The sequence below is a fragment of the Anabrus simplex genome, chromosome 1, assembly GCF_040414725.1.
Source record: "Anabrus simplex isolate iqAnaSimp1 chromosome 1, ASM4041472v1, whole genome shotgun sequence".
NCBI lineage: Eukaryota > Metazoa > Arthropoda > Insecta > Orthoptera > Tettigoniidae > Anabrus > Anabrus simplex.
The window spans coordinates 239,986,065-240,008,211 of NC_090265.1; the positions used below are offsets into that span (position 1 = coordinate 239,986,065).

General features: G+C 42.0%; 1 non-coding gene across 1 annotated transcript in view; it reads right to left on the minus strand.

The window, feature by feature from the left end:
- Positions 1–22,147, minus strand: part of LOC136886292 (uncharacterized) — a 376,869-nt gene that overhangs the window by 71,073 nt on the left and 283,649 nt on the right. Inside the window, exon 3 of the transcript XR_011019292.1 lies at positions 64–116. This is a non-coding gene — a transcript (uncharacterized protein). The remainder of the gene's footprint in view (positions 1–63; positions 117–22,147) is intronic.

Here is a 22,147-nt window from a genome sequence, read left to right on the forward strand (position 1 = left end):
TTCAATCAAATTCAAACGAAACATTTAGACCCAAGGGAGCCAAACTGAAAGGAGATTACTTACCCCTCAATGGGTTCACAGCTAGTGGGATGTGTGTGTCGACCACAGGGCTCCAGCTGTAACAGACAAAGATTCAGACGTCAGTTTAAATTTGAGGCAGGGTAAATATTATGCTTTTATAATCAGATATTCGTGAAATTTGTGTATTATTGTAAATATAACTAATTAGCATTTATATATGATAGGCGGTAATTATGTATTATCCTGCCCCTTCGTTGAATGGTCAGCACAGTGGCCTTCGGTTAAGATTGCCCCTGGTTCAACGCCAGGCTGTGTCGTGGATTTTAATATTAAATGTTTAATTTCTTTAGCTGGGGAACTAGTTGTTTGTACTGTTTCTAACATCCCTGCAACTTCAACACACGAACACCCAGACCACGAACTAAAGCAATTAACCATATGCGGTTAAAATACAAATCCCGGCCTGGAATCTAACCCGGAGCCCTCTGAACCGAAGGCCACTACGCTGACATTTCAACCACGGAGCCGGACATTCCGCTGATGTGTATACTTACAAATATTATTATATTACGATTGCAATAAAGGTACCATAATCTAGCTTATAAGTTAACGTCAGACCGTGTACAGCGGAGATGGCCAGATTGGAATATCAACCGCCGGGCTGTGTGGCTCAGACTGTTGAAGCGTTGGCCTTCTGACGCCAACTTGGCAGGTTCGAACCTGGCTCAGTCCGGTGGTAATTTGAAGGTGCTCAAATACGTCAGCCTCGTTTCGGTAGATGTATTGTCACGTAAAAGAATTCCTGTGGGACTAAATTTCGGCTCCTCGGCGTCTCCGAAAACCGTTCAAGTAGTTAGTGGGATTTAAAAACAATAACAAAAAATCTCGATCCTGATACTATAACGCTGAGGCGATCGCCATATAGGGCGAGGGAGTGAGTCTGTCTGTTAGGTCATCAGCCCAGAGGCTGGTTGGATCTTGAAACAGAACCACCAAAGGCTATGCAGTTATAGGAAAACCACAAAAACCAATGGCAGTACCAAAATAAAGCGTACTAGGCAAGATGAGGAGTTAGGTAGTTTGCCATTGCTTTCCTCACTGGGCCGGACAGCATATGTGTATATTTCGTTGTATTCTAATGTCAACAACACAAACTGCCACAGCGTCAAAATGTAATAGTCAACTCGCATCATCATTGCACAGTCAAGCTCCGGCTCTACCGTTTCGTAATAAGACCCGGAAAGGATCCAGCAGACATTTAACGAAGTGAGTGTGTGTTTTGTTGACATTCGAAAACAACGAAATACGGACAGGTACTCCGCGCTCTACGTAACGGTCGCTTCAAGTCATAGTTCCAATCGTTTTCCGAAAGCTGTCTATAGCATAGTGCGATAGTTTGTCCGCCTAGAGAAGCTTGCGACAGTCTCAAGCTTCGTAACAACGCGCGGATAACGAGAGCCTCGAGTGAAACTATGTTCCATACCTAACTCCTACCATTCCTCCTCCAACCTTTAATATATTGCTGTCCTCTAACAAACTGTGTGTACATTTCTATGAGATGGTGCCATATTTTAATGTAACGCTCAATCCACTGAAAGTTGTTGTATTAGGGCATCTGAATTATTTAAGGTGTGTGTGAATTTGTATATTAATGTGTTGTATTTACAATGCTAAGATAATACACAGTTCAAAAAAATTAGGGGAACATGGTTTTGAACGTATGCCGTGCTCCAAAAAACAATATCGCACACCCAGGTACAGTATATTACGAACTAAACCTTTATTCTTTACCGTTGAAGTATACAAAAGAATGTCGATGGATTCGCGTTCATTTTCAGAACACAAACGGAAATGTCCAAATAGGGCGAAAACAGAGTGATAACAGTCCTCCAGGGTGGATTTTTATCACATTTGGAGAGCTTCAGTATGGTGTGTGCCCTCCACGAGCATTTATCACAGCTTGGCACTTACGTGGCATGCTCCATATAAGTCGACGGAGGTCATGTTGCGGTATCAGGTCCAATTCTTCAATGACAGCCTGTTCGAGGTCTTGGAGAGTCTGTGGTGGAACAGGACGTCCATGAACACTTCTGTCAAGCCTATCCCACACATACTCGATGGGATTAAGGTCGGGACTCACTGCTGGCCATTCCATCTCTTGCAAGACAGCTCTGGTGATGTGCGCTACATGAGCACTGGCATTGTTGTGCATGAGTATGAATTCAGGCCCAACACCGTATGCAGCGACCAACACATGCTGTAGTAGTATCTGCTCGATGCACCCCGCAGCGGTAAGATTACCCCTGACGACGACAAGATCGACGTCCATCAATACTGATGCCACCCCACAGCATCACAGAACCTTGTCCGAATCGGTCACCTTCCTGGACAACATTTTGCATGTACTGCTCACCACGGCGTTTCTATACACGTTGACGTCCATCACGCCATGTCAGGAGAAATCTGGACTCGTCTGTGAGTAACACAGGTCTCCATTGGCGAAGTTGCCAGCTGACGTGGGTACGGGCAAACAGAAGGCGAGCTGCGCGATGTTGCAGCGTTAAACGTTAAACTCGAACAGGACGTCCGGGTCATAAGGACACTTCTGTTGACCTGTTCCTTACTGTCTAGTCAGGCACAGTGACTCCAGTGACCCTTCTGAGGTCCTGTTGCATTTCTCTGGCAGTTGCTACACGACGCCGCAACGCACAGATGATCAGATATCTGTCATCCTGTGGGATTGTCATGCGTCCACGACCTTGTCCAACCCTTCTTGTGAATTGGCCTGTCCCATTGCAGCGATTCCACAAGCGTTGAATAACTGACGGAGAGACATTGAGATCCACAGCAACACGACGAAAGGTCCATCCTTCCTGGATCTAAGTGACGGCCCTTGCGACTTGAACCTCGTTAGATATCCCGTGGTATGTGCTGGTTGACGTACAACGTGCTCAAATGACCGCAGTAGCCTGTGTATCTCACAACGACACACAGACGCACCACTATTCACTTTGTATTCAGGGGAAATCTGACAGTTTAATGCATGGCTACGCCTACAGATGGAGTGTAACTTCAATTTGACATACCCTGAGTAGCTAAGGTCTCAAGGTATGCTGCACGGCCATTGGAGTCCCATCTACCAAATTATCGTTCACATACCAGACGTTACAAACTATGTTCCCCTATTTTTTGAACTGTGTAGTTAGCAATTGGGCCCTTCCATCTGCTGTAACTCATAGTGTAAAATTTTGAAATACTTTGGGTATGTGTGAATTTGTATATGACAGTGTTGTAATGTTAAGTTAGTAGTAAGTCATTGTGTTGTATACAAGAATCACGATATACAAAGCAAACATAAAAGTTTATTAGTTTGTAAATATTTGCACAGTATATACAAAAATGAACGAAATTTGACTTGCTGCTTGAAGTGCCGTACACGTTAAATAACAACATGAACTAGTTGACTGATTGTCTGAGAGATATGTACAATTATACACTTGGATTATTTTGTGTACAATGATATCTATCTTGATAAGATAGGATGCTCGAAGGAATGAATGTTCGTGATACCTGATGACTATCTGTAGTTTGGAGAATTATAAAAGGAACTTGGAGTAAAGTTCATGAGTAGCAGAATGCTAGGCAGGATGCATGTCGATGTTACGGGAAGCAGGATAACTTGAGGCGAAGATGTCCTAAGGTGAGACCTCCCGATCAGAATTACTCCACCTGTTCAGTACACTTTTTTAAGAGTGTACCTCCGTGTCTGACATACGGTGTAGTCTGATCGCTGGACACTGTGGAGTGCCTGCAGTGGCCCTAGGTCTCTGTATGTTTCACCTATATCGAAGAGATGTTTGTGCTGTGCCGATACCGGTGTCTCGTTCGAGTCTCCTCTGTCGGCCTTTTGTGTTAGTTATCTCTAGTGTGTTTTGATGATATAATTTAGATATTCTTATATGTTGAATTGCCAGATGGGTAGGTTTTAGCTTAATTATTTTAGGAAGTTGTGTGGTGGTCATCCAACCAGTGGGTGACCACGCCGGATGTTGCTTAACTCCGTGTGTGTGTGTGTGTGTGTGTGTGTGCGTTAGTTACTCCGTACGTGTTAGTTATCTGTATGTATGTGATGTTTGTGTGTGTGATATGTTGCCAGGGCAATGATGCATTCAGTGGGCATGACTAGCACAGCTGTATGTATCGGTAAGTGGTAGTGCTGGGTGGTCATCCATCCAAGCACTGACCACGCCCAATGTTGCTGTATGGAGAACAGTGAGACAGTTACCGATGTTGTTCGCAGTGATGACCACATTATGTAAAACAAGGTTTACGTTACGTGGGTGTGCGGACGTTGAGTTTAATTGGCATCGCTAATATGCAGCATTTGTGTATGCATTGCCTCGTCTCCGGAACCAGTGCTTCATCTTGTATCAAGAAGGCTGTGTGATGTTAGGCCAGTATGGGTGCAAAAGGAAGTGAGAAGTTGGTGTCTCTTGGTGGGTGGGAGTTGTATCTTGGCGGTGTGAGGGGTTGATACTTGGTTGGGGGTATCAGGGGCTGAGAAGACGTCGCCCAATTTATACATGCTGGCTGACGTCACACACGATTACGTCAGCGCACTGCAGTCCACACCTCGTGGTATCTAGAAGCGTCGAGGCTGGGCGTGTAGCGGAGCTTGCAGGCGGCGGAGAACACACACAACACATTGTACTGCTCAACCTACAGTATTAATACTCGTTGTGTGCGAATATGTACATGATGATGCTGGATTTAGAATGTTAAACTAGTGGTATTTCTTGTAATGTTTTCTTTCCATGGAATTGCATGCTGTACTCTTGTTGCTGTTGTTGTTATTGTTAGACAGTACTGTAAGCGATGTTGAGCGGTCTTTCTCCCCGTACAAGTCAATATTGCTTGGAAATAGGAGATCGTTCCTATTTCAAAATTTTTAAATGTAATTCTTTCTCATCGCCCATGAAAATGCTATATTTATTTCATTCTGTGCAGAGTTGAGAGTAACTTTTCTCAATTTCCTCCTCGCCCTGCTGATGACTTGCCCTTCTCATATGAAGAGCATGAGTATATTATTCTATCACAAGATGATAAGAAAGCTCCAGGTTGGGACTGACTATCTGCTAACATTATTAAAAATGTTCATTTCTGCTTGCCACTCCTATTTGTGACCCTATTTAACAAATGTCTAGTCTTGAATTTATTTCCCTACCTTATTGAAGCTAGCTATTGTCAAAATAATTCCCAAAGACAGTCTCCTTACAGAATTAACTGTTCAATAATTTTCAACCGATTTGCCTCCTTCCAGTGCTAGGGAAGATTTTGGGGAAGTTCATGATCGATCGTGTTATGTACCACATGCATTACATTATCATCCAAGCTCAAAGCAATATGCCTTCACGCCACAAAAATCCACTGAGGATGCAATTCTTGCAGTGGTTGAATGGATTCAGAATGTATTCTCTGGAAAGGAAATAGGTTTACTGATTTCACTTGATATAACCGGCGCCTTTGATAACGGCTGGTGGCCAAAACGTTTTTCTCAGTTGAAGAAAAAACAATGCCCTAAAAACTTATTTCAGCTGATACAAGCTTATTTCAGCACTCGGAAAGTAGAAGTTCAGATTGGAACAGCAGTCTCTTCAAAAAGTATCAATAAAGGATGCCCGCGAGGATCTGCCTGCAGTCCTGGATTTTGGAATATCCTCTACGATCAGCTTCTACAGTTACCTCTTCCGACTGGTTGCAAGGCCGTAGCTTATGCTGATGACGCTCTTCTTTTAACTGAAGCTGATAGCGCACAGGATTTGGGCAACCGAGTTAACTCAGCCTTAGACATTCTATTTCAGTGGGGCCCTGAAAGTAAACTGCAGCTTGATCCTTTAAAAACCAAAGCTTCAAATGTCTGGGCGTAACGGTCCAGACAACAGCACACTCATTCAGAATTCACACAACACAACGAGCATTTGCCGCAACCAAAGCCATCTACGACATCATGCCATTAATCAAACTTTCCCTGGATACAGCTTCAGCCCTCTTTGAAGCCAAAATCGTTCCTATTCTTACATACGGAATAGATTATGAAATATAACGGGATTTTACTTTTGTTTAAATTCATTTATTGAAAAACACGAGGCAATTAAATTTATTTTTCCACATCGTCCTGCTTTGGAAATGCGTTTGTCCCAGCGTATGGGTAGCTTTTTGATGCCCTTATCGTAAAAAGAACAGGGTCGTGTCACCAGCCAGTTGCACACGAAGTCTTCCACACTCTCGTCGCCTTCAAATCGTTGCCCTCCTAGAGCTTCTTTAAGCGGTCCGAACAGGGCTGTAAGGAGGATGATCAAGTGTATTCCAGTGAATTCCCTGTGGCTTGTAGACAGACAGACAGACAGACAGACAGACAGACAGAAGAGGAATCGAAGGACGAGAATTTGAAAAACAATGGATAGATGATACATACTGACGAATTGCAGGCTACGGAAGGAATGCCGCATCATTTTGAGGGAAGGTGCACCTGCCCATGGGTGTTTTATTCCTCTGACCTCTTCGTGACAAAGCTGCCAGAAGGAAGGAATGTGAGAGCCAAACCACCATCACCAGATTTTTCCTACAAAAGAAGACTAACAATTTTATGATCGTGTAATTTGTTTTATTAGCTTTTAAATAAACTGTTCCAGATATGGTTGTATATTAATTAACGCTATTGGTTTTACGTCTCACTACTTTTACTGTTTTCAGAGAGGCCGAGGTGCCGGAATTTTGCCCCTCCAGAGTTATGTTAGATTCAAGAAAATCTACCGACACGAGGTTGATATACTGTATTTGTGCACCTTATCACCGGCTGTGGGTGTGAGCCAGAATCGAACCTCCAAACTTTTTTCTTGCTAGTTGCTTTACGTCGCACCGACACAGATAGGTCTTATGGCGACGATGGGAAAGGAAAAGCCTAGGAATGGGAAGGAAGCGGCCGTGGCCTTAATTACGGTACAGCCCCAGTATTTGCCTTGTGTGAAAATGGGAAACCACGGAAAACCATCTTCAGGGCTGCCGACAGTGGGGTTCGAACCCACTATCTCTCGGATTCGAGCTCAAAGCTGCGCGCTCCAATCCGCACGGCCAACTCGCCCGGTCCTCCAAACTTTAGCCCTCTACCAACTGAAATACTCAGCCCGGCTAGTTTTCTTTTTTTTTTTTTTCTTTTGCTTTCTTTTTTCGACCTCTACATGTTAAAAGCCGTCGTATTTTAGTATTACTTGAAGTGAGTTCTATATTACCCTTCTAAAAGTCCGTAAAATTCGACATTTTTCGTAACTTGACACCCTCTCACTTCACATCAGATCAAATTTGAAAGATTCTACTGTACTAGGAATCCGAAATGGAGTGCCGTATTGATTTTCGAAATGCCGGGCTGAGTGGCTCAGACGGTTAAAGCGCTGGCCTTCTAACCCCAACTTGGCAGGTTCGATCCTGGCTCAGTCCGGTGGTATTTGAAGGCGCTCAAATACGACAGCCTCGTGTCGGTAGATTTACTGGCACGTAAAAGAACTCCTGCGGGACTAAATTCCGGCACCTCGGCGTCTCCGAAGATCGTAAAAGTAGTTAGTGGGACGTAAAGCAAATAGCATTATATTATTATTATTATTATTATTATTATTATTATTATTATTATTATTATTATTATTCGAAATCACCTCTGCTGGGTTTGAACTTGGGGTTTGGAGTTCAACATTCTACCAGAGAGATAATGCCGGCAGATATAAAATAGCCTCGTGTAAGCTCCATTCTTTGTACAGTAATGACAGTGTACGGAGACCTTGCAGTGTGGGAATGGGATGCACTTTTAACATTTTGCTGTACGTAACTAAAAGATGATGATGTTATTAAGTAACTACACACACTACGAGGTATTCTGCTTTAGTATGTAAATACTGGCTGGTAACTACCGTGATGACGAAGGCTAGTGACTCAGACCTGGCAGTGCCGGCCTTGGGAAGAGCACAAGGTTACGCTTGGGTGAACATACAGTGTACCTCCTCACGAACAAGCAATCTTGAGGCGGTCCAGAAAAATGCATATAATATTCTCCATCTAGGTACAGTCCGGCTTCATGGCTAAATCGTTAGCGTGCTGGCTTCCGGTCCAAAGGGCCCCGGATTCGATACCTGGCCGATACCTAGTTGATTCCAACGGCTTGAGGGCTGTGTGTGTGTGTGTGTGTGTGTGTGTGTGTGTGTGTGTCGTCTGCAGTATTAGAATTCATATGTAGGGCCCCAGCCTCACAGAAACGCAGGTCGCCTATGAGGAGTCACCTCGAAAGAGCTGCACCAGGCCTTTTCGGAGGCTACACGCCGTTATTACATTATTATCTAGGTACTTACTCCAGAATTCCATTAGATGATAATATAGAAATGAACGAAACCTTCAAGACTAGTGGAGGATAGCACCGTATATTGAAAGCGTGAGAATTTTCTTCGGGTAAGCAGAGAGGAACACACCCTTTCATCTAACAATATTATGTTAATGTTGCATCGTTCCCTGCCAATTATTGGTCTTTCCTATAATGTACTACCGTATGTTTCTTGTAACGTTCGGGTATATTTTTCATCTTTCTTGAGAAATACTTAGCTGCTTCTTCTTATTCTTCGGAGCCAACGGCCATAGCTGTGTTGAAACACCGGATCCCGTGAGATTTCCGAAGTTAAGCAACATTGGACGTGGTCAAGATTTGGATGGGTTGCCACGCGCTGTTGGTGTGGGGTAAGGGAATGTAGGAGCGGAAAGGAATAATGTTATTTGTTTTACGTCCCACTAACTACTTTTTTAAGGTCTTCGGAGACGCCGAGGTGCCGGAATTTAGTCCCGCAGGAGTTCTTTTACGTGCCAGTAAATCTACCGACACGGGGCTGTCGTATTTGAGCACCTTCAAATACCACCGGACTGAGCCAGGATCGAACCTGCCAAGTTGGGGTTAGAAGGCCAGCGCCTTAACCGTCTGAGCCACTCAGCCCGGCGGAGCGGAAAGGAAGGGAAGGAAGGGAACTGGCCACCCTACCGTACGTAAACTCCGGCTCAGGCATACCTCTGCGGAGGTTCGGACCTGCCTTCGGGCAGAATACATCCTTACTCTTCTTCTGACGCCATCTCCCTACGAAGGTTGGCGATCCAACTGAATATGATAACTCTCGAAACAGTGGCTTACCAACGGCGCAGGTCTTTAAGCCAGGAATTTGTCCGTATGCCCACGGGCGTTTTCTGTCGATTTTCCCCTTGATGATGAGCCGGAGAAGTTCATATCGTTCATCTCTCATGTTCTGCCCGATGTACCTGAGCTTTCGTTCCTTGACGAATGTTAAAAGCTATTTCTTTCTTATTTATTGGCCTTCTTTTCTACCCAGGATATTCAAAGCATTGTTCTGTACAAGTAAAAGCAAAAGTCACCTCCGTACAGGCCATGAAGGCCCTTGGAGGAGTGAACCTTTGTTAACCTCGGCACGTGACGGGGAAGAGTGGTTAGCTCTACGCCCGGCCGCCTTTACCCTGGTACTCAATTTTGGTGTAGGCTGAGTGAATCTCAGGGCCATATGCACCTCCGGAAGTGGAAATCTCGTTTCTTAAATTTTACGACTTCCTGACGGGGATTCGAACCCATGTCCTTCCGGGGAAACCGAGCACGCCTTTACCGCCTTCGCCAGGCAGGTAGATTCGCTGGTTAAGTGAAAGACAGAGACAAGAGTTCCTAGCTCTGCCAGCGAAAAAGAAATCATCTACCACTTTAATGCTCATACATCTAAGGTCGACGAGGCGACCAACCAGGTAAGTAATTTCGTAATTAATAGCATCAATAACGTAACATTCCCGGCTCTATGGCTAAATGGTTAGCTTGCTGGCCTTTGATCTGAAGTGCCCCGGGTTCGACTCCCAGTCGTATCGGGGATTTTAACTTTCATTGGTTAATTCCACTGACCCGCTGACTGGGTGTTTGTGTCGTCTTTATAATTAGTAGTGAAAGAATTATAGCTATTTTCTTACAGGTAAGTCGATATATGTATGTGGGAACAAGAAATGAAGCGAAATAAACACAATTTGTTGCACCTTTTTCACCTTTCTGTAACGTTACTATATTTTTCCACCTTTTCCCTTCTATTTCATATTTCAGCACCTTTTCACCTCATATTTATCTGCGTTTTAAAAAAATTGTTTGATCAGAACTCAACACTGGTCAATAAATAAATATTAACATATAATTTATGGAAACCACCAGTAATTTATATCCCAGCAACAACGACCAACCACAGCAAGAATGCCTAATCTGCAGCTGTGAAATCAAATTAAAATTTAAACAATGATGTTGCGACAGTTTAAACTAAGTTCAGTTAGTACTGGCATGAATTTAACGGTTCCACCTATCTACTGTGTACTCTCTTGTTGGCCGTGTTAGGGCTGTGCCAGTCCAGACCAGAGAGTATTTTTCACAACATAAAATCATGTCTAAGGTTAAGAAGGAGATATCGAGGAGGAACAGTGGAAGAAGTTAAAGATAACCCCGTTAGATTTGGTAAAGACAAATTCAAATTCATTTTGAAGAACAATTCACATGTGGAAACATTTGCAACTTCGACTGAACTTCCTTTACGAGTGCTGACAAGTGCTCCTTTGGTTTCTGTACATGTCGAGGAGTTTCTTGCTATATAAGGATCTACTGAACTCAAAGCGCCAGCGACTTACTGTCAAAAACTTTGAAATATTGTGTGTAATCTAATATGTTGATTAATTATTAGAACAGAGTTAGTGTGATAAATAAAGTTCACTCTCTTAAGGTACGCGTGCGCTATAAACGCCGTAAGCGCGGTACTTTAATAGTGCTCCCGCTAAAATATTTGATCCGGAAACAGGAGCTTCAACATGGGCCTTAGGTAATCTTTGGAGAACTAGAAACATAGGAATTTTTACTAAAAAGGCCAAAATCAAAACCAAATAAAATAAAACATTAAATAAATATACATTTGTCAACAATATCAAATCCAAATTACCATAAATTCTATGATTCCACTAGCCTGCAAAATAAAACTTTTTTGTGCGGTAAAAACGAAACTAGGTGGGTTTTATGAATTTCTTAACGCAGAATTTGAGAAAAAAATAGTTTTGGCGAATCACGTCTGGTTTGGTGGCAATTTTTCAAAATATTATTTTGTTCTTACGTAAAATTGTTGATACTTAGTATTGATTAAATTTGATATATTAATGTAATTTTCAGCTTGCAAAACGTAATCATATTTTTCATGCATTGAAAACACATAAATGCTGCTTTGTAAGCAAGTAGATAGTATGTATTATATTTTCAATGTATCTCGTGAAACTGAAGCATAAAGCGCCTATTTAGTTTCGACTGTACAGTTGCTTTTAAATTAATATAACCGTACTTTGAATAAAAATTACATGGTTAAACATACATAGTTTTGTTACTTACATTATGTGCAGGTTAGATTCACACCTCCGTCTTTTCCCGTTTTCCGTGGAATTTCTGGGTTTTTGAAGTTCTTGAATGATCTCTAGATGGGTCGTCTCGTGCAATCGACCAACAGTAATCGGCCATCATATTCACATCCCAACGTCCCTGATAGTGTCGTTTGGCATCTTTGAGATCCTGGTGAAACCTTTCACCTTGTTCTTCACTGACAGCTCCTAAATTTAGAGGGAAATAATCCACATGCGAAGCTAAGAAATGAAGCTTAAGGCTCATATTACAACCGAGTTCCTTAAACTTTTCCAACATTTTCCTTACAATTTCTTTGTATTGAGGGTCCTTAATGTTGCCACGGAATTTAGTCACTACGTCTTTGAATGCGTTCCATGCCTCTTTCTCAATTTTGGTCATCGTGTCTGTGAAAATTTTATCCTTCATTTGTTTACGAATCTGTGGTCCATCAAATACGCCTTCTTTGATTTTTGCATCTAATAATGATGGAAATTTAGTGGATAAATATTGGAAGCATAGGCTACTTTTATCTAATGCCTCGACATTGTTTCATCAATCCAAATTTGATGTGCAAGGGTGGAAGTAGAATTTTTTTCACGGTCGACAAGACTTACATTCAAGACATTTTTGGATTCTGGTTGTAGTTGTTTCCTTTCTGTCCAATTCACTGTATCCCAATGTTTATCCCGTGCCCTGCTATCCCATTCGCATAGGAAACAGGGAAATTTTGTATAGCCTTTTTGTTGTCCCAGCAAAAATCCAATGATCTTCAAATCACCGCAAATTTGCCACCCATGCTCATGATATTTATTTTTTTCAAGCACCAACTTTAAGGTCTCGTATGTTTCAGACATTTTTGTGGAGTGTGCAAGTGGACGGATGCCAGAACATTTGTATTATGAAGCAAAACAGCCTTTAAACTTATTTTGGAAGAGTCAATAAAAACACGCCAGTTACTAGGATCATACTCTTTCTCTCCCAATCGACGTAGAAGATTTGAAACATCCGTACAAAATACAAGTTCATCTTCTTGAGTATAATACTTTCGGACTGTTATCTTTTTTTTTCTAGGGGCTTTACGTCGCACCGACGCAGATAGGTCTTATGGCGACGATGGGATAGGAAAGGCCTAGGAGTTGGAAGGAAGCGGCCGTGGCCTTAGTTAAGGTACAGCCCCAGCATTTGCCTGGTGTGAAAATGGGAAACCACGGAAAAACATCTTCAGGGCTGCCGATAGTGGGATTCGAACCTACTATCTCCCGGATGCAAGCTCACAGCCGCGCGCCTCTACACGCACGGCCAACTCGCCCGGTGACTGTTATCTTTGAAAGGAAACTGCTTTATCAGTCTATCATAAACATTGCATAAGGGCTGGGGCTTTTAACAGTCTGTTTATTCAAATGGTCTAAGATGAAAGACAAACTCTCAACTGTCTTATCTTCAATCCTACATATCTCGCGGTCTATTGCGTATCTGGGGGAGTTTGTTATGAATTTATCAGGAAATCCCCAACTACAAAATGAAAATTTAGACAGCAATAAACCTATAATATAATGCAAACAATAACAAATCAAATCACATACTGTAATTGTATTGTAAAAAAAGTTGCGCGAGAACATCTCTCAACATTACATCTTACGAATTCATGCAGATATTAAAACACCGAATTGCGTCAAAACTAGACGTGATAGGAAAAAATAGCATCATTTTCGGAATCAGGGCAGCGATTTCCATAAGAATTACATATTTTCTATGTTACCGCAAAATCATGTTGGCTAGTGAATTCTTAATAAATTGATTTCATCAACACCTTTTTTGCAACTCTTTGTAATGTATTTTCAGAAACTTCTTTGCCATTTTTCTGGCCACACTTTCCACCATAAAATCCTTTCCCTAATCATTACAATTCCTTTTAAGACCCATCCTCGCAGGTCGCGTCTAGTCGAAAGACCTGCACCAGGCCTCTCCGAAGGCCACGAGCTAGAAAACATAACAACTTAGTTGTGAAGACAGAAACAGTTAATCGGAGTTTATCTTTCTTATTTATTGACGTGATAATTGCTCACTAAAGATGACGTTCTTCTTTTACTGGAATTTTCATATGCCACTTGTAAATCAAACTGTACTGAACCGACTATCTAACGTCACTTACATTTCACACACAGAGAGACTTACGTCGGTCGACGTTTCCACGAAAACCAAGGGGACCTATCCCACTCATATTATTTTTATTAGTCTATAACTGTTAGAACCCAACAGTTATAGCTCAGGTAAATGTAAATTTATTTAATGTTTTATTTTATTTGGTTTTGATTTTGGCCTTTTTTTAGTAAAAATGAGCTATGGGCCAACATGCGGATAGTGTGGTTGAATCTTCCATATAATATGAAAAGAAATGGCTTGCACTACAACAAATTTTCAGATAAGTGTTTAGAGTTGCCTCGTGGTACATCCCATTAAAATTATGAACACCGCCACCAAATAAGTATAGAACAAAGAAAGGCAGCAGTGTCACGATACACAGTATCGTCAACACCCCTACGAAACTGCAACAAGTTCACCCTCTCCTGCCCAATCATCTTCTGCACTTACGAACTTGTTCCCGAGTCCAACCAGGCCGACAGCACCCGTACTACTCCGTATGTTATCAGTAGGGATCGGAAGTTGAGGAAAAGTCCTTTTCTTCCCCCTCGAGGGCTCGAAAACGAGGACCAACATAATACGTTCATTCTAGGTCATTGTAGCCCAAAAACTGGTGGAATTTATTCGTCCTTTTTTCTTTTTTCGGCTTTTCTTGATTTTTTTGGTCCTTTTCAGCCTTTCTAAAGGTCTTCATGAAATTTTTTTGCAACTTCACCTTCTTTCGACTACATTTATACAGCGCATTCTTAATTGGAATCATCGTTGGTTCATCCATCAGCTCTTAAAACATATTTTCTATAGTAAATACATGTCCGACTCGTTGGTTGAATGGTCAGCGTACTGGCCTTCGATTCAGAGGATCCCGGGTTCGATTCCTGGCCGGGTCGGGGATTTTAACCTTTATTGGTTAATTCCAATGGCCCGGGGGATGTTTGTGCTCTCCCCAACATCCCTGCAACTCACACACCACATATTACACTTTCCTCCACCACAATAACACGCAGTTGCCTACACATGGCAGATGCCGCCCACCCTCATCGGAGGGTCTGCCTTATAAGGGCTGCACTCGGCTAGAAATAGCCACACAAATTTTTTTATAGTAAATACATAATATTTGAATCATATCTGAAAGAGAGAAACTGAAGTGAAGTGAAATGAAATGAAAAACAAAACTAGTGCTTGAAGAAAAGCGGGGAATATTGAAAGAAGATAATTTTGATGTGTGTGTTTCTGAAGAAGAAGATCTCGGAACTTCAGCATCCGTTGACGTGGAGTGAAGTTTCTTGATGTTTCGCAACGTGCTGTCAGAAAATCGACGATCCTTCACACATTTAAGAACCTGGAGATGACTATTGTGATATACTGCAAAGCCAATTCCGAATTCCAATGTCTGTAACCCTGGTGTGGTTAAACCAAATATGATTCCAGTTATACTAATTTCTTCTTCCAGGATGTCCATTGCGGGTTCGCTGAATGCATTCTAGGTCCACATGGTAAATTACTACGCACCTCACTCCATAATGTAACCAGAGTAATGACAGCTAACGCTTTGAGAGGACAAGGTTATGATGTCTATGAAGAAGCACACGGTCTCTCCAACAGAAGAAGCAACCGGCGCACTGACAGTATTTGCTTTTAAGCCATCCTGTTCTGAAGGTTTCATTATTGATCCAACAATTAGATTTGAGACCAACGAAAACCAGTCAGAAGAGGTCGATGCGGAAAAAAGAAGAATTTATGAATAAATGGTGGACTTCTATAAGCAAAAATATAAGCTCTCATCCATCTCTGTAATCGGCTTGATAACTGCCTCTTTGGATCCATAGTAGAGTGTCGGCCTGCGGATCCCAAGATAGCGGGTTCAAACCCGGCAGAGGTAGTCGGATTTTTGAAGGGCGAAAAAAAGTCCATTCGACACTCCATGTCGTACGATGTCGGCATGTAAAAGATCTCTGGTGATACATTTGGTATTTACCCGACAAAATTCACTAAATCTCAGCCATTGACGCCCAAGAGAGATCCGGTTTACTCTGTCTGCCATCTAGTGGGCCTAAAGAAAAACGGAACGTCGAAATTGACGAGCAGACAGTCAGATGGCGTCAAATTGAAATGTCTGCACACGGTAGCTGAGGCCATACGATTATTATTACTATCGGCTTGATGTTAGGTCTCGAGGAGCCTTACCTACATTTTTTGTTAACTTCTGCAACACCTTTGCGCCGAATAGAGATTTCATCTATAACATCGCGATTACCACACTCAAGAAGTCCATCATGATTTTCAAGAACCATGCTTGCGGACCTCAAATAAATGTTTGACGTGCCTCACTCGATTCCTACACTCATCATACGATCGCATTATCTACTCTGTCTATTGTATATACATTATTACCGTTAAGGTACTCTTTGTCCTTGAGCAACCTGCAGCTGTTGCAGAAAGATTGTAAAGTAATAAAACTTTGTCCAGATTATGTTAATCTAATGATATATACTCTCTAAAAGAGTATGTTGTACGTTGCACATCACCAGAATTTTTTTAAACATCATATTAAATACGTAATAAAAACTAAAATTATGATTGAATTTTTATGTCCTTTTTGCCAGGCATTTTGTCATATTTACCCCTATCTCTCCTCTTTGTTGTGGATATATTTAGGTCTTTTTATAGGCCCTTTTTAGGAAGATTATAGGTCTTCAACATCCGAGCCTATTTATCAGTTTTAACTGTCTCTATTCTACTCCTCTGTCTATCATCCAGTGTCCTCCTTTCGGATCCATATGTCACTTTTAGTAATCACTGGGTACAAAGCAGCACCTCCGCGCGAAGATACGCAGATTTGTCAAGAGTCCTTTGACAATGTAACAAGCTCGTTCCGCTGGATTATATTTAATCTGCTTAACAACTTCTGAAGCTTAGGGCCGTCCCTGCTCTACTGCTGACGAAATTATGGTTCAAATTCTAAGCAGGTCCATTATTTTGAGGCAGATGAATAAGTAATAGTGCTGACCGCATATTACTTGAAGTAGACTTCCATATTATTAGGTTGTGTTGAATACAAAATAGTACAGTACATGCCGAAAATATGCCAACAAGACATCAGTGGGAACCGAACTCCCAACCTTCGGTTTTCGCGTCTTATGTTCTCTCGAAGTGAGCTGCAGTGGTCGCTGTCATTCTTATTCTTTTAACAGATCTAAAGGCTGTGGGAAAGTTTTCAACAGTGTCCTGTTGACAATATTTGTTCCGTACTTAACATCTGTTCAGCATATATTGTATATACTCACTTCTTATTTCAAATATTGCACGCGGGAAGTCCAGTATTCGAGACCTTTAAGACTTTCTTGAAATCAGTAAGAACATTAAAGCACATGGAATAAGAGACCTGTCTCTGTCATCAGTAATTGTATGTTTGGAATGCGAAGAGAGTGAAGAATACGTCCTCCAAGTTCGAACAAGGTCGCGGGTCCGAGTCACGATTTGTAGTCATTATGTCATCATCCCCCTCATCTCGAAGACACGCCGCTCGTGTGATGACGTACACCTCATACGTAACCAAATAACTCTCTGATGTAATTCGATTACAGAAGCATCTATTCGTCAAGATCTTCTAGAAAACGTAAGCTTTGATCACCTTCCTGTCTGTCCTTGAAGGTTACAATGATCAAATACTCGTCAGGAGTTCCTTATTCATTCTTCCTTATTCATTTCCACAAAACAAATGACGTATTACAGACATTATATATAATTCATATGATGATATCCCGGAACGTGCTAGAACTTACATCATACTGTACCTCTCTAGTTTCCTACTATCATAATTATATCATTTCTTTCATTTCATCTCGTTAACTCCTCTGATGAGGTTGACAACAAGAAGAGCATGCAGTCGTAAAAACTCGCTACCAAGATTCTTTTTTTTCCCCCTGCTACTTGCTTTACGTCGCACCGACACAGATAGGTCTTATTGCGACGACAGGACAGGAAAGGGCTAGAAGTGGGAAGGAAGCGGCCGTGGCCTTAATTAAGGTACAGCCCCAGCATTTGCCTGGTGTGAAAATGGGAAACGACGGAAAACCATTTTCAGGGCTGCCAACAGTGGGGTTCGAACCTACTATCTCCCGAATACTGGATACTGACCGCACTTAAGCGACTACAGCTATCGAGCTCGGTACCAAGATTCAAAACACTTCATACCCGCCCCCGTAGAGAAACGGGAAAAGGGTTAGATATGCAGAAAATGCTTCACGAGGACCTTGATATCATTTAAGAATATGAAGACAGAAAGTCGAGGTATTTAACGGAGCTGGAGATATTTGAGGTGGAACTTCTTATGTAATAATAATAATAATAATAATAATAATAATAATAATAATAATAATAATAATAATTTTATGGCTTCAGCTGCCAAGGGCAGGCATTTCAATTTGATGCCATTTAGGCTGCCTATATGTCAATTTCGACGTTCCGTTTCACTCTGCCAGATGACAGAGTAAGAGGGGGTGCCTGGCCGAGAAAGTAAAGGTGTGCTCGGTTCACCATGGGTTCAATTCCCCATCAGCAAGTCAAAAAATTTAAGAAACGAGATTTCCACTTCCGGAGGTGCTCGTGGCCCTGAGGTTCATTCAGCCTACACCAAAATTGAGTAGGCCTACCAACCACACACATACACGTCCCCTTCCTATTCTTCACAATATACTAAGTGTTGTCATTGTTCTTATGAATCACCATGTACACAGAGTGTGCGAAAAAAATGCCGTTCAATAACATTAGGCCACGGCAGTGGGTGTCGAGACAATTAAATTAACTCGTATGTTATCCAGAGTCAACTGGGAGAAAGTCGAGTAACGTAGTTTCGCAACCACCATTTATAAAGTGGAATACCCCATGGGCACTGTGCTTGATGTCAGTTCGATTTTTACCTTGAAACGACGATAAGGGTGAAAGAAGTATTGTGAGCTTACAAAAATTGAACTGCTAATCTTTAACGGATCTTGATGTTTCATGACCACTAGACACCTTCTAGACAACATAACTGTGATCTAATACATCGTGAGCGTTCCTTTCGAGGCACTTCAAAATATATTTGGGCCGTAGAACTCATCAAAAATGACATTAGATTACAATCATCAATTAATCATCAATGATTTGCACCTAGGGTCGTCACCCAGGTGGCAGATTCCCTATCAATTGTTTACCTCACATTTTCTTAAATATTTCCAACGAACTTGGAATTTATCGAACATTTCCCTTGATAATTTATTCCAATCCCTTACTCATCGTCTTATAATTGAATATTTACCCCTATCTGTCCTCTTGAATTCCAACTTCATATTATGTTCTCTCCTACTTTTAAAACCTTCGCTCAAGCTTATTCTTCTACTTATGTCATTCCACGGCAGCTTACCTGTGACAGCTCGAAACATTCCACATAGTTGAGCATCTCGTCTCCCTACTCTCAAGTCTTCCCAGCCCAAAGTTTGCAACATTTTAGTAACACTACTCCTTTGTCGGAAAGCACCCAGAACAAATTGTGCGGCTTTCCTTTGAGTTTCTTCTAGTTCTCGCATCAAGTACTCCTGGCGAGGGTCCCATACACTGGAGCCATACGCTAACTGGAGTCTTACCAGAGACTTATACGCCCTCTCCTTTACATCCTTACTACAACCCCTAAATATTATCATAACCATGTGAAGAGATCTGTAACCTTTCTTAACTACCACGTTAATATGATTACCCCAATGAAGGTAATTCCTTATGTTAACACCTAGGTACTTACAACGTTCCCCATGAGATACACTACCATCACCCCCATCAACATAATATTTAAAACTGAGAGGACTTTTCCTCTTGGTGAGACTTACAACTTGACTTTTCATCCCATTTACATTCATACCATTGTCTGCTGCCCATCTCACTACATTATTTACGTCCCCCTGCAGTCGCCCACAATCCTGAAACTCATTTACTACTCTATACAGCAGGGCCTCTCAAACGCCGAAAATCTCACGCGTGCAAATCGAGGCGCAAGAGCTCCGTGCACTGCGCATTGGTTCCACTCGACTCGGCTCGCACCAACGCTTCGTCTCTGGGCTACTCGGCTAAGCTCGGCTCAACTCGGCTCGGATTTGGAGCGCTACGGAGCAAGTGAGGAAGAGGGGGGCAGGGGGAGCGAGCGAGACAGGCGTGAGGAAAGATAGAGACAGCGCTATTGCGCCAAATCGAGGAGTGGTGGTCTGCACTTTGGACAACCAAGAGAAGTCGTCTTTTGCACCATGCACAGTGCATACAACAGGCGCATGTAACCTGAGAGGCCCTGCTATACAGTATAACATCATCAGCAAATATCCTTATCTGTGATTTCAAATCTTTACCCATATCATTTATAAAATGGCGGGCCCCCTTTCCTACTTCCAGACATATCCCACTTGAGAAGCTTACATTAATAGTGGCAGGCACCTTCCCTACCAGCAGTCCAAATTGAGTTACGCTGTACCATTATAATGACAGGCCCCTTACTGCCGGTCACAATCGAGTTGACCGGGCGAGTTGGCCGTGCGCGTAGAGGCGCGCGGCTGTGAGCTTGCATCCGGGAGATAGTAGGTTCGAATCCCACTATCGGCAGCCCTGAAGATGGTTTTCCGTGGTTTCCCATTTTCACACCAGGCAAATGCTGGGGCTGTACCTTAATTAAGGCCACGGCCGCTTCCTTCCAACTCCTAGGCCTTTCCCATCCCATCGTCGCCATAAGACCTATCTGAGTCGGTGCGACGTAAAGCCCCTAGCAAAAAAAAAAAAAAAAAAACAATCGAGTTGGTGAGTTTCGATTATAATAGCAGACAACTTTGCTTAATGCCAGTCACATTTTAAATTGGTAAATTTGTTTATAATGGCGGGAAAACTTGCCTACTGGCAGAACAATCGGGTAGTGAGATTTGAACAGAACTGCATGCTCCATAGCCTTCTGCTTGTTAAACCGAGGATGGAAGTATTAATTAAAATTGTAGGCCCTCCTCACTAATGCCAATTACACAGGAGTTGGAGAAGGACCCCATTCCCATTCCTACTTCCAGTCAAAGCACTTGTGAGGAGAATTGATTACAACAGGAGACGCACTCCTGCTGACAGTCACTATCAATTGTAAAGTATTATTAATAATATTAATAATGATGATGAAAGACACGCCCTTCCTAGATCACTACAAATCGACTTCAATAAATACAGATCCATATACGAAGGTATACGCATTATTACAAAATAGTGCCGAGCTCGATAGCTGCAGTCGCTTAAGTGCGACCAGTATCCAGTATTCGGAAGATAGTAGGTTCGAACCCCACTGTCGGCAGCCCTGAAGATGGTTTTCCGTGGTTTCCCATTTTCATACCAGGCAAATGCTGGGGCTGTACCTTAATTAAGGCCACGGCCACTTCCTTCCCACTCCTAGCACTTTCCTGTCCCACCGTCGCCATAAGACCTATCTGTGTCGGTGCGACGTAAAGCAACTAGGAAAAAATTACAATATAGCAGACATTGATTTAGAAATTAACCGCTGCTTATAGATGCGTCATATCAACAAACACTTTGCGCCATCAGACACCCCTTTTATCGCTCTATATGTTTAGTCCTAAAACATTTTATCGTATCTCGCATATTCATGGGTTACAATGAGTTTAAAAATTTGAATAGGGTGACATTTGGGTACATTTTTAACACTTTATATTATTTTTTGCATACTTATATATAAGCTAGAATCATGAAATTTGGTTCACATATGTCCATCGGTTGTGTCAATGTGCGTACCAAATTTGATGATTATCTTTCCTATAAGTGTGTCAAACAATGAAATATACGTGTACAAATCACAAATTTTACGTACAATCGAGAAATGCAGCCAAATATAACGTATAAGGGATATACGACAAAAAGGTCATGGGGCCAAAGTAGTAGATCACTCCAAATTGAACATCCGTTTAGTCACCAAATACCTCGAAAGGAATGTCTGCATATTTCAATATTTTTCGGGTGTAAAATGTGAAAAATTTAAAACATCTTGGAATTTTCCCGTCGGTTACAGACTAAAAGCGATGATTTTGCAAAATTGTGCCGCCATCTTAATTTGAGGGAAAAGGAGGGGGGTATAAATGAGGAAATTCTTGAAAGTATGTAAGCCCACGAAACCTATAGGTTGTCGTTTTGATAAATTATACGACTGCGTTTTTATGCTGAGCCCAACATTTGAAGCCCCTACAGCATGCTCCTTCAGGGAATTTTGAGAATTTTGGAGTTTTCTAGGGATCCTGAGGTCATCAACTTCTCTGGCATCAAGTTTCAAATATCCGAGATTTCGGGAAGTGGCTCTTTAATTCGCGTATATTTTCATTTTAATACTTGTATATATTTATAGATCAGTCCTGCAGTACCTACTGAGTGGATTGAGTAGCTCAGTAGTTGTTGATGCCGGTCCCAAGCCCGGGGTAAGGGAGTGGTTGGATCAAT